Genomic DNA, 12,948 nt, shown 5'->3' on the forward strand with positions numbered 1-12,948 from the left:
GGGAGAGCAAAGACGGGGTTGCTCGGAGAGAGCAATGATGGAGGTGGTGTGGGGAGAGCAATGATGAGGGTGCTGAGAGAGAGCAATGACGGGGATGAGGAGAGCAATGATGAGAATAGGGAGAGCAATGATGGGGATGGGGAGAGCAATGATGAGGATGGGGAGAGCAAAGACAGGGGTTGCTAGGAGAGAGCAATGGTGGGGTGCTGGGAGAGAGCAATGGTGGGGTGCTGGGAGAGAGCAATGATGGGGGTGCAGGGAGAGAGCAATGATGGGGGTGCAGGGAGAGAGCAATGATGGGGATGGTGGGGATGGGGAGAGCAATGATGAGGATGGTGGGGATGGTGAGAGCATTGATGAGGCTGGGGAGAGCAATGACAGGGGTTGCTGGGAGAGAGCAATGATGGGGGTGCTGGGAGAGAGCAATGATGGGGATGGTGGGCATGGGGAGAGCAATGATGGTGCTGGGGAGAGCAATGACGGGGGTTGCTAGGAGAGAGCAATGATGGGGGTGCAGGGAGAGAGCAACGATGGGGGTTTCACTTTGCTTGTACTGTAAAGCTTTCTATATTTTCCGTGTGCACATAGCCTTACAGTTAATTGGGGAGAGTCACAGAGACTGATTAATATATATTATTGGCCGGTGGTAGTCAAGAACGCAGTGTGGGGGAGACACATGTATATATACAATATATGTGACCCTGTTATTTTCTAGGCTGGAGATCATTGTGACAAGACGAGTCGTGGCTGGGAGATGTCGACATGAAGGTCTGACCAGATGGAGAAGAAACAGCAGAAACTGACTGATCAGATGAGACTTCAGCGGTAAGTGCCTGGATGTAAATATTATTCTGTATCTGCACTGTGTGACTTGGAGTGATAACGTTATCTGTAAAATCCCTTAGGTCACATTCTCACATGTCCATGTGCTGTCAGATTTTTTTATGGGAAGGTCCACGGACGTTTTATAGATCCATTCACACATCCACTAAAATCACGGATCTGAGAATGAGATCTGTGCGGGTCAGAGAATGTCCTGTTCTGATCTGATTTTGAGGATCAGAATAGGACATGCTCAATGTGCCTGTAAAACAGGGCAGCACACTGACACTGCACACAAATGCAGGAATGTAGCCATATTATGTATAGCATACTGCCTTAGTATGTAGTGTACTCACTTATTATGTATAGCGCCATCCTTAGTTATATAGTTTCATCTTTTATTATGTATAACACCCTCTCGTATTACATACCATCCTCTCTAGTTATATATGGTGCCGTCTCTTATTATATAGCTTCCTCTGCTGTTATGTACAGTGCGGTCCCTTACATAGCGTATTCTTGTTATTTTTGTCAGTCACAGCGCCCTCTCTTTATTAAATAGTCCTCACTTGTTAGATATAAAATTACTGCTGATAAAGCAGCCGGTGACCAGAAGACCAGTCCATCAGCTCTTCCATTAGAAAAAAAGCTTTCCCATGCTCCATCAGCCATCAATGCATTATATATCTAACAAGAGAAGATGGTATGTAATAAAGACAGGGGGCTATAAATAATCCAATATGTAAGGGACGGTGCTGTACATAATAAGATATGGCACTGTGTAATAAGAGACAGCAATATACATAATAAAGGAGGCTATGTAAGAGGTATATATGTGTGTGTGGCTATATATACATCTGTAGCTTTGTCGCCATAAAAGGTGGGGGAACCCAGCCACACTTCTTGCACAGGGCCCCAAGCAGTCAGTGTCCTCCCTGATCCAACATATCTAGCTCTGCGGTTCTACTCTGCTCCAGGTGCCAGCCTGCTAATCCAGCTCTGCTGTTCCATGTGCTGTCCTAACTATCCAAGCCCACTCTTTCTCGCTGCATCAACACCTCTGATCTAAGATGATCATCCAGACCTTAGGCTTAGTGCCCCTGCAGGTGAGCCGAAAAACTGGATAACTGCAGCCACCACTAGGGGGAGCTCACCGCTGTTAGATTCATAATGAAAGCTGCATAAATCATTATGTAAAGAGCTCCCCTAGTGGCTTCTGCAGAAAATAACACTTCTGTGTGTCTTGACCACTCCTTTCTGTGGGACAGGTCTCCGACATTGATCACAGACATCTTATTGTACTTGTTTCAATCAACTTATATTCTAATTTCTTATAAATTAAGATTTGTGTTTGAAACCAGCTAAGAACAATATTTGTATCTATTGGCTCATGGTGCAGCACTGGGGACCCTCTGCAATGGGCTGGCTGCATCATCTGCCACTATATATTACTATATTGCCATGAGTTGTGTCAGGCGAACAAAAAACAGTTTAATGTCACTTGGTCTTAAAGAGACGCAACCTCCAAATTAGACCCCAAGAGTTGCTGCAGCACCCACTAGGTGAACGTGTTCTTACCCCACCCCCCGCGCTCGTATCACGTTACACAAACAGATCTATAAAACATATGACCTTTCCTGCAGCAAAACAGGTGTCAGGATCTGTGTTTCCGAATTACGGGCTGATAACATGAATAAACCAGATGTGATTAATTAGCCTCATTATACACGAGGAAGTGATACCTGCGATAAACTTATTAGGTTTGCGTTTATTTATTTGCGCTCACAAGCCACCAACACCGCGGCGGTTTTTTATTAGGGAGGCGGAATAGGAGGACATAAAAGGTGAGGGCACAGGAGGACGTCATACGTCAGAAGAAACAAAAACATCAGCAAAATTGCTTCCACTGCCCCAACGCTTATTTTCCTTATTTTGATCGCAGGGGCTGTCACTCAGCTTTCCTGAGATCCTCCATTACAAATGTGTCTGGGGAGGTCATCAAATTGAAAAGGAGGATAATAGAGTTTGTGAATTTGCCAAATTTTACCAGTCAGGACTTTGGGAAAGTTGGGTAGGATCTGTAAGGGCAGCCATATCTGTTCTCACACTTTAGCTTGAGAGTTCATTTCTTTTTTTGCAGCAGACTTTTACAACCAATAGCTACTTTTCGCTACTTGATTCGGTTACATACAGTATTTTGTTACAAGGGATGTTATATGTCGTTAAAGAGGCAATGGGGGGATTCATCACTGCTTAAAGGGGTTGTCCTCTGCTCGGACAGCCCCTTCTCGATCCGTATGTTTCCCCCTTTTTGGCCACAGCGTTTGCATGATGTCACACTGTTACGCGAGAAACAGTGCCCACACTGCTGTGTTATTTTAAAAGGGTTGAGAAGGGGTTGTCCGAGTAGTGGACAATCCCTTTAAGGATTAGTGGTCATCTGTGTACACGAAGAATAACACTATTTCGGGCCATTATATGACTTGTATTCTGCATTTTTCAACAGTTTTCTCCTCTGCAGACTCCAACTTCAACTTTCAGTTGTCTCTGAGCTGGTGGATGGAGACTATCTGCTGTCATATGTCCCATACACACTTTCTAGTCTCTGTAGTAGACAGACAGAAGCAACAGCAGCCTAGAAGACATTAAATAGCAACACTGATCTGTGTAACTGTGAATCCAGGGCTGAAGTGAGTAGAACAGTTGCTTGGATCTGCCTGGTCTCTCACTGTGCTCCTCAGCACTTCTCTCCTCTCCATAGGATATAATTGGAGGAGGAACCTGACACTTCACTGCGCTGGCACTCCATTTTACTTCTACCAATACTGATTTGAGCTGTTCTTTTTTTTTTTTTTTTTGTGGATGATAAGGGGCTCATAAGTGGAGGAAGAGGCAGATTTCTCTAACTATTCACTTTCACTATTGATTATGCAAAGTTTGGTGAAACGATTTAAAAGGGAATTCCTTGGAAATTTTTTGCATACCCATATCCCCATCTACTGCGGTTGGCTGCCATATCCAGGAAGAGTACGACCGGAGAGATGGATGGAAAAAGCATGACGAGCTACCTATGAAAGTTTCAGAGGACCCCGCTCCTCCACATAGATAGATGCAAGTCCTAACACTGGCACTTCCTTTAAGGACATATATTAGTATAGACATATCCAGAGAATTGGGGCCTTTTGACCACTTTACTTAAGATGAGACAGGGGTTGAATTGATGGGTGGAAAAAAGTTGTATGTACAGTATGACATACTAAATTCTATGGAAGTGTTCTGATTCTTAGGCTCTGTAACTTGAAATCTACTCCTTCATAGTGTGGGCTCCCCTTCATCACATACAGGTGTGTTACATTCGCGCCCGGACTGACTGGCGTGAGCGTGATTAGTGATCCCACTGTACCATGAACCGAGGAGTGCCTGGAGGGGCGTAACTAAGTATTAACCCAATCCGACTAAGGTTGCACGGCGGCTCAGTCAACTCCGTGAACCAGGGAGGAACCGAGCAGAGGGACCAGGTGCTACTCCAGGTCAGACCCCGGTCACAGCTGTTGACCCACACCGGGGAATGCAGCAACAGGCAGGTTAGACTGGCATATAGACAGGTGAGTACTGGCAAACACAGCTGGCATGCAAACAGGCGGATATTGACAGGCACAGCTGGTATGCAGACAGGCGGGCACTGGCAGGCACGGCTGGCGTGCAGACAGGTGGGCACAGGCAGGCACAGCTGACATGCAGAGAGGCGGGTACTGGCAGGTAGAAACGCAGGCAGGATAGGGACCAGTACAGACTGGGATACAGAAACGGAGCCGCAGGTGCGCTAGACAAGCAGAGCGGAGCAAAACCCGCAGATGCGGTGAACAAGCTAAGCAGAGCAAAACCCGCAGATGCAGTGAACAAGCAAAGCAGAGCAAAACCCGCAGATGCGGTGAACAAGCAAAGCAGAGCAAAACCGCAGATGAGGTGAACAAGCAAGGCAGAGCAAAACCCGCAGATGCGGTGAACAAGCAAACCAGAGCAAAACTGCAGATGCGGTGAACAAGCAAAGCAGAGCAAAACCCCCAGATGTGGTAGACAAGCAGATCAGAGTAATACCCGCAGATGCGGTGAACAAGCAAAGCAGAGCAAAATCGCAGATACGGTGAACAAGCAAAGCAGAACAAAACCCGCAGATGCAGTGAACAAGCAAAGCAGAGCAAAACCGCAGGTGCGGTGAACAAGCAGAGCAAAGCAAAACCCGCAGATGCGGTATACAAGCAAAGCAGAGCAAAACCCACAGATGCGGTGAACAAGCAAAGCAGAGCAAAACCGCAGGTGCGGTGAGCAAGCAGAGCAAAGCAAAACCCGCAGATGCGGTGGACAGGACAGGGCTCTGTTCACATGGAACAGACTGGAGAACACAAGAAGATAGCTGGAACACAGGAGTTAGATACAGAGGCAGGGAAACAGAATGAGCAGAACCAGATACACACAGAGTACTTGCAATGAAGTAGCGAGTGGACACAAAACTCACAAACAGAAGTACAGAGACAACGAGTTGGAGTTAGGTGCAGGTTCAGATACTGCAGGAAAAGGGAAAGGTACAGACATAGAGACAAACAGGTAACGGACTAGGACACTGTTCAGACAGGATCTGAACCAGGAACAAGATACAGGAACGAGCCTGGGAACTCAGCCCCCAGGGTGGCGGAAACTAACTAAAGTCAAAAGTACAGGTAACAGGCCTGGATGAATAAAAAAAGAAAAAGGAGAAAAGAAAGGGGGGCGCAGATCTAACTATAGTATTTTAGTAATATCGAATTTGAATTAAAAATTGCTCTCACCTTTGTGGTGTCTTGTTATCCAGCATGTAACCCTGTCTTTAGGGAGTGGAGTAGTCATCTGGCTATGCTGGCATGCAGCTCAAAAACAGGTAAAACAAGCTCCCTTGGAGGAGACTCGTCAGAAAGTGCAAGACAGAGTTTCCAGTTTCCTCAATCAATTTTCATCAATTTAAAACAAATGTGCACTTCTAGAAGGTATTAAGCAGTTAATTAAAAGTGAACTCTATATTGATTTAGAATTTAAATTGATGAAAATTGATTGAGGGGTGGGATTAGTTCCTCCTCCTCTTTTTATTCTATATAAATGTATTCTTAAAAGACAATTATGATTTTACCTAATGAAGGCTAATTTTATGTATAGCCGAAACGCCTTGTTTGTATAAAAATAAACTGGATTATTCCTGAAAGATTTGGAGTAAGTAATGAATCACCTGGAAGCGCTCCCTGACAAACTGGAATCTCTGTCTTGCAGGTAACAGGCCTGGGTATACAGCCCCCAGGGTGGCTGAAACAGACTAGATACAGGACAGGACCTGGCAACTCAGTTTGCAAAAACAAACTGAGTGAAGGTGTTGCTCAGGCACCTCCTACTGGGTGGAGGGGGTTTAAGTATCCAGTGACTCACAGCAATAGGCTGGGGACACATTAGGACTGTGCACAGGGTAGCTATAAGAAACAAGCAGAAAGCCGCGCCGACGCCCTAAGCAATCAGACAAGAGACATGGACACAGCAGGAACTGAAACAAAGAGTGCAGCATGGACTGACAGGTAAGATTGCGGTCTTGCATGGTGGTAGGTGGTGCACCATGCAAGCATGCCGCCAGGAATGTTACAGTCCCCCCCCTTTACGCCCCCTCTTCCTCCAGCCAGCAAGGATTTTCTGCAAAGAATTTGGAGGCCGATCCTTCTCCTCAAGAAGATTTCCTCTTCTGTCCACTAGAGGGAACAAAGCTGGTCTCATCACCTTGGTAACTAGGATGTTTCCTTCCATTGGGCCATCCTCAGCAACAGATGAAGTGGGCGAGGTACCAGGAACAGGACACAGGAAAGTCTCTCTTCACTTATTAATAGCGGGTAGCACCCCAAAGGATTCACAGGACAACTGGAAATCCTCCACCGGGTTGGAGGGGTGCAACGACTCGGGGGAAACCACCGCCTTGACGTGCACTTTGCCCAGCTTACTGGATGAAGTGGGCGAAGTACCAGGTACAGAGTGCAGAAAAGTCTCTTTCCATTTGTTATCATCGGGAAGTACCCCAAAGGATTCACGGGACAACTGGAGGTCCTCCACCAGGTTGGAGGGGTGCAGAGACTCGGGGTTAACCACTGCTTTGACGTACACTTTGCCAAGCTTATTGGATGAAGTGGGCGAAGCACCAGGTACAGGGTGCAGAAAAGTTTCTCTCAATTTGTTATCAGGTAGCACCCCAGGGGATTCAGGAGACAACTAGAAGTCCTCCGCCTGGTTGGAGGGGTGCAGAGACTCGGGGGTAACCACCGCCTTGACGTACACTTTGCCAAGCTTACTGAAAGAAGTGGGCGAAGGACCAGGTTCAGGGTGCAGAAAAGTCTCTCTCCATTTGTTATCAGATAGCACCCTGGAGGATTCAGGAGGCAACTGGAGGTCCTCCGCCTGGTTGGAGGGGTGCAGAGACTTGGAGGTAACCACCGCCTTGATGGACTTATTGCCAGATTTGTTAGAGATGGAGGATCCTTGATTAGGGACCAACTTCAGTCTGGTTTCTGAAATGACACATCTGCGAGGCGGGGCGGTGCCTAAAGCCAGATCATTGGTAGAATCATCGAGACTGTGTGGGGACAATGCCTCCGCTTCACTTCCTTCGGAGATTTCAGCGCACAGCGAGTCAGCGACTAGCAGATCTGGTGAAGAAGAAGAAGAAACTGCTGACTGTCCTGAAGATATGGGGACTGGACCCCTCTTGCACCTCAGCAGTCCCCCAGGAAACACCAAGCAGGATCTCCAGACCTGAGCGGACACTAGATCTCTCAGCTCCTGACGACCTGTGGGTAAACTAGACAGCACCTGGAATGTCAACTTCTTCATGTGTAATGCTCCAATCTGGAGCTTAATTTGTACAGACATATTTTGACTGTTTCTGAGTAGGGCTCGTCCTTCTGCTGACAATGCCCAAACCGGCTTCTGGAGTTGTCGGACGGGAATCAGACACCGACTCTTCAAGGCATTAAGCCCGAAACTTCCGGTTAATCCGAGGACTTCACTTGCCACGGAGACAGTCATGGTCATCTGTGGAGAGGAAACATTAACGCCAAGGGCAGCCTCTCCTACAGGCCTAATGTCTTGGGATTCTCCAACCTTTGCTGGACAAAGACCGTCAGGGGGTCCCAAACAACCGCAGCAGGGCCGCAATGCGATTTTGTGACTGAGTTCTGGCCTCTGCTTTGCCTGACGAACATAGGCATCCTTCATGGATTCTGTGCGGAGAGCTGCCTCTACAGGCTGGGGAACAGGAGGTCTTTGGGAGGACAGAACCTGGCGTGACGGTTTACCTCTATGCCTTGCACATCTGGACTGCCTCTTGAGGTTGGGAAGGAAAGTATTCTGTGGAGCATTGTTATCCTGTGTGGATTCTGTGTGGGCAGCAGTCTCTTCAGGCTGGAGAGCTGGTGGGCTACCTACACACATCACCCATTGGGGCTGCTCCAGGATACTGGGAAGGGAACCTTTAGCAGAAGCTTCAGGATTAGGGTAATCGAAGACCATTAGAAAGGCCACCAGGAAGGCCTGCAGGTCAGAGACGATAGGATCCCATGCTTCCCATAAGGGGGTGATCCATTTCAAGGCATCACCCGCTAGGTAGGACATCATGAATGCTACTTTAACCCGATCAGTAGGAAAATAGTGAGCATAGAATTTGAAATTCAGCATGCATTGCTCCACAAATGCATGGCTTCGTTTTGGATCCCCATAGTACCGTGGCGGATCCGCAGGAACGAGTGCTGATAGCTCCATTTGGGCTGGTGCGTAAATCGCCTGGGTCACAGCTTGAGAAAAAATTTTTTTCTTGGTGAACGTATTCGCCAGACAAGGGTTCAAAATGTCTCTGAGAGCGAAGGGCCGTGGGGCTCAACGGGAACCATGGCCTGAGCAAACTGTTACGCTAGCGCCCGGACTGGCTGGTGTGAGTGTGATTAGTGATCCCACTGTACCATGAACCGAGGAGTGCCTGGAGGGGCGTAACTAAGTATTAACCCGATCTGACTAAGGTAGCACGGCGGCTCAGTCGACTTCGTGAACCAGGGAGGAACCGAGCAGAGGGACCAGGTGCTACTCCAGGTCAGACCCCTGTCACAGCTGTTGACCCACACCGGGGAATGCAGCAACAGGCAGGTTAGACTGGCATGTAGACAGGTGAGTACTGGCAAACACGGCTGGCATGCAGACAGGCGGATATTGCCAGGCACAGCTGGTATGCAGACAGGCGGGCACTGGCAGGCACGGCTGGTGTGCAGACAGGTGGGCACAGGCAGGCACGGCTGACATGCAGAGAGGCGGATACTGGCAGGTAGAAATGCAGGCAGGATAGGGACCAGTACAGACTGGGATACAGAAACGGAGCTGCAGGTGCAGTAGACAAGCAGAGCGGAGCAAAACCCGCAGATACGGTGTACAAGAAAAGCAGAGCAAAACCCGCAGATGCGGTGAACAAGCAAGGCAGAGCAAAACCCGCAGATACGGTGAACAAGCAAAGCAAAGCAAAACCGCAGATATGGTGAACAAGCAAGGCAGAGCAAAACCCGCAGATGCGGTAGACAAGCAAAGCAGAGCAAAACCCGCAGATGCAGTGAACAAGCAAAGCAGAGCAAAACCGCAGGTGCGGTGAGCAAGCAGAGCAAAGCAAAACCCGCAGATGCGGTAGACAAGCAAAGCAGAGCAAAACCCGCAGATGCGGTGAACAAGCAAAGCAGAGCAAAACCCGTAGATGCAGTGAACAAGCAAAGCAGAGCAAAACTCGCAGATGCGGTGAACAAGCAAAGCAGAGCAAAACCGCAGATGCGATGAACAAGCAAACGAGAGCAAAACCCACAGATGCGGTGTACAAGCAAAGCAGAGCAAAACCCGCAGATGCAGTGAACAAGCAAAGCAGAGCAAAACCGCAGATGCGGTGAACAAGCAAAGCAGAGCAAAACCCGCAGATGCGGTAGACAAGCAAAGCAGAGCCAAACCCGCAGATGCAGTGAACAAGCAAAGCAGAGCAAAAAAGCAGGTGCGGTGAGCAAGCAGAGCAAAGCAAAACCCGCAGATGCGGTGGACAGGACAGGGCTCTGTTCACATGGAACAGACTGGAGAACACAAGAAGATAGCTGGAACACAGGAGTTAGATACAGAGGCAGGGAAACAGAGCGAGCAGAACCAGATACACACAGAGTACTTGCAATGAAGTAGCGAGTGGACACAAAACTCACAAACAGAAGTACAGAGACAACGAGTTGGAGTTAGGTGCAGGTTCAGATACTGCAGGAAAAGGGAAAGGTACAGACATAGAGACAAACAGGTAACAGACTAGGACACTGTTCAGACAGGATCTGAACCAGGAACAAGATACAGGAATGAGCCTGGGAACTCAGCCCCCAGGGTGGCGGAAACTGACTAAAGTCAAAAGTACAGGTAACAGGCCTGGGAATACAGCCCCCAGGGTGGCAGAAACAGACAAGATACAGGACAGGACCTGGCAACTCAGTTTGCAAAAACAAACTGAGTGAAGGTGTTGCTCAGGCACCTCCTACTGGGTGGAGGGGGTTTAAGTATCCAGTGACTCACAGCACTAGGTTGGGGACGCATTAGGACTGTGCACACGGTAGCTATAGGAAACAAGCAGAAAGCCGAGCTGACGCCCTAAGCAATCAGACAAGAGACATGGACACAGCAGGAACTGAAACAAAGAGTGCAGCATGGACAGACAGGTAAGACTGCGGTCTTGCATGGTGGGAGGTGGTGCACCATGCAAGCACGCCGCCAGGAATGTTACAAGGTGCATCTCACAAAATTCGAATATCAAAAAGTTAATTTATTTCAGTTCTTCAATACAAAAAGTGAAACTCATATATTATATAGAGTCATTACAAACAGAGTGATCTATTTCAAGTGTTCATTTCTGTTAATGTTGATGATTATGGCTTACAGCCAATGAAAACACAAAAGTCATTATCTCAGTAAATTAAAATAATTAACAAAAAACACCTGCAAAGGCTTCCTATGCATTTAAAAAGGTCCCTTAGTCTGTTTCCGTAGGCTCCACAATCATGGGGAAGACTGCTGACTTGACAGATGTCCAAAAGGCAGTCATTGACCCTAAGTAAATGCAAAGTAAATTTTGTATTTCATTTGAAAATCAAGGTCCCAGAGTCTGGAGGAAGAGTGGAGAGGCCACAATCCAAGCTGATTGAGGTCTAGTGTGAAGTTTCCACAATCAGTGATGGTCTGGGGAGCCATGTCATCTGCTGGTGTAGGTTCACTGTGTTTTGTCAACACCATAGTCAGCGCAGCCGTCTACCAGGACATTTTAGAGCACTTCATGCTTCCCTCTGCCGACAAGCTTTTTGGAGATGGAAATGTCATTCTCCAGCAGGACTTGGCACCTGTCCACACTGCCAAAAGTACCAATACCTGGTTTACACACAACAGTATCACTGTGCTTGATTGGCCAGCAAACTCGCCTGACCTTAACCCCATAGAGAATCTATTCTAGAGAATCTATGGAGTATTGTCAAGAGGAAGATGAGAGACACCAGACCCAACAATGCAGACGAGCTGAAGGCTGCTATCAAAGCAACCTGGGCTTCCATAACACCTCAGCAGTGCCACAGGCTGATCGCCTCCATGCCACATTGCCACATTGATGCAGTAATTGATACAAAAGGAGCCCGACCAAGTATTGAGGGCATTTACTGAACATACACTGCTCAAAAAAATAAAGGGAACACTCAAATAACATCTTAGATCTGAATGATTGAAATATTCTCATTGAATACTTTGTTCTGTACAAAGTTGAATGTGCTGACAACAAAATCACACAAAAATCATCAATGGAAATCAAATTTATTAACCAATGGAGGCCTGGATTTGGAGTCACCCCTAAAATTAAAGTGGAAAAACACACTACAGGCAGATCCAATTTTGATGTAATGTCCTTAAAACAAGTCAAAATGAGGCTCAGTATTGTGTGTGGCCTCCACGTGCCTGTATGACCTCCCTACAACGCCTGGGCATGCTCCTGATGAGGTTGCGGATGGTCTCCTGTGGGATCTCCTCCCAGACCTGGAATAAAGCATCCGCCAACTCCTGGACAGTCTGTTGGTGGATGGAGCGAGACATGATGTCCCAGATGTGCTCAATCGGATTCAGGTCTGGGGAACGGGCGGCCAGTCCATAGCTTCAATGCCTTCACCTTCCAGGAACTGCTGACACACTCCAGTCACATGAGGTCTGGCATTGCCCTGCATTAGGAGGAACCCAGGGCCAACCACACCAGCATATGGTCTCACAAGGGGTCTGAGGATCTCATCTCGGTACCTAATGGCAGTCAGGCTACCTCTGGCGAGCACATGGAGGGCTGTGCGGCCCTCCAAAGAAATGCCACCCCACACCATTACTGACCCACTGCCAAACCGGTCATGCTGAAGGATGTTGCAGGCAGCAGATCTCTCTCCACAGCGTCTCCAGACTCGGTCACGTCTGTCACATGTGCTCAGTGTGAACCTGCTTTCATCTGTGAAGATCACAGGGCGCCAGTGGCGACTTTGCCAATCCTGGTGTTCAGTGGCATTTCTTTGGAGGGCCGCACAGCCCTCCATGTGCTCGCCAGAGATAGCCTGACTGCCATTAGGTACCGAGATGAGATCCTCAGACCCCTTGTGAGACCATATGCTGGTGCGGTTGGCCCTGGGTTCCTCCTAATGCAGGACAATGCCAGACCTCATGTGGCTGGAGTGTGTCAGCAGTTCCTGCAAGATGAAGGCATTGAAGCTATGGACTGGCCCGCCCGTTCCCCAGACCTGAATCCGATTGAGCACATCTGGGACATCATGTCTCGCTCCATCCACCAACGTCACGTTGCACCACCGACTATCCAGGAGTTGGCGGATGCTTTATTCCAGGTCTGGGAGGAGATCCCACAGGAGACCATCCGCAACCTCATCAGGAGCATGCCCAGGCGTTGTAGGGAGGTCATACAGGCACGTGGAGGCCACACACAATACTGAGCCTCATTTTGACTTGTTTTAAGGACATTACATCAAAGTTGGATCAGCCTGTAGTGTG

This window comes from Phyllobates terribilis, unplaced genomic scaffold, assembly GCF_046119375.1.
Source record: "Phyllobates terribilis strain yellow unplaced genomic scaffold, ASM4611937v1 Scaffold_13__5_contigs__length_258822181, whole genome shotgun sequence".
Lineage (NCBI taxonomy): Eukaryota > Metazoa > Chordata > Amphibia > Anura > Dendrobatidae > Phyllobates > Phyllobates terribilis.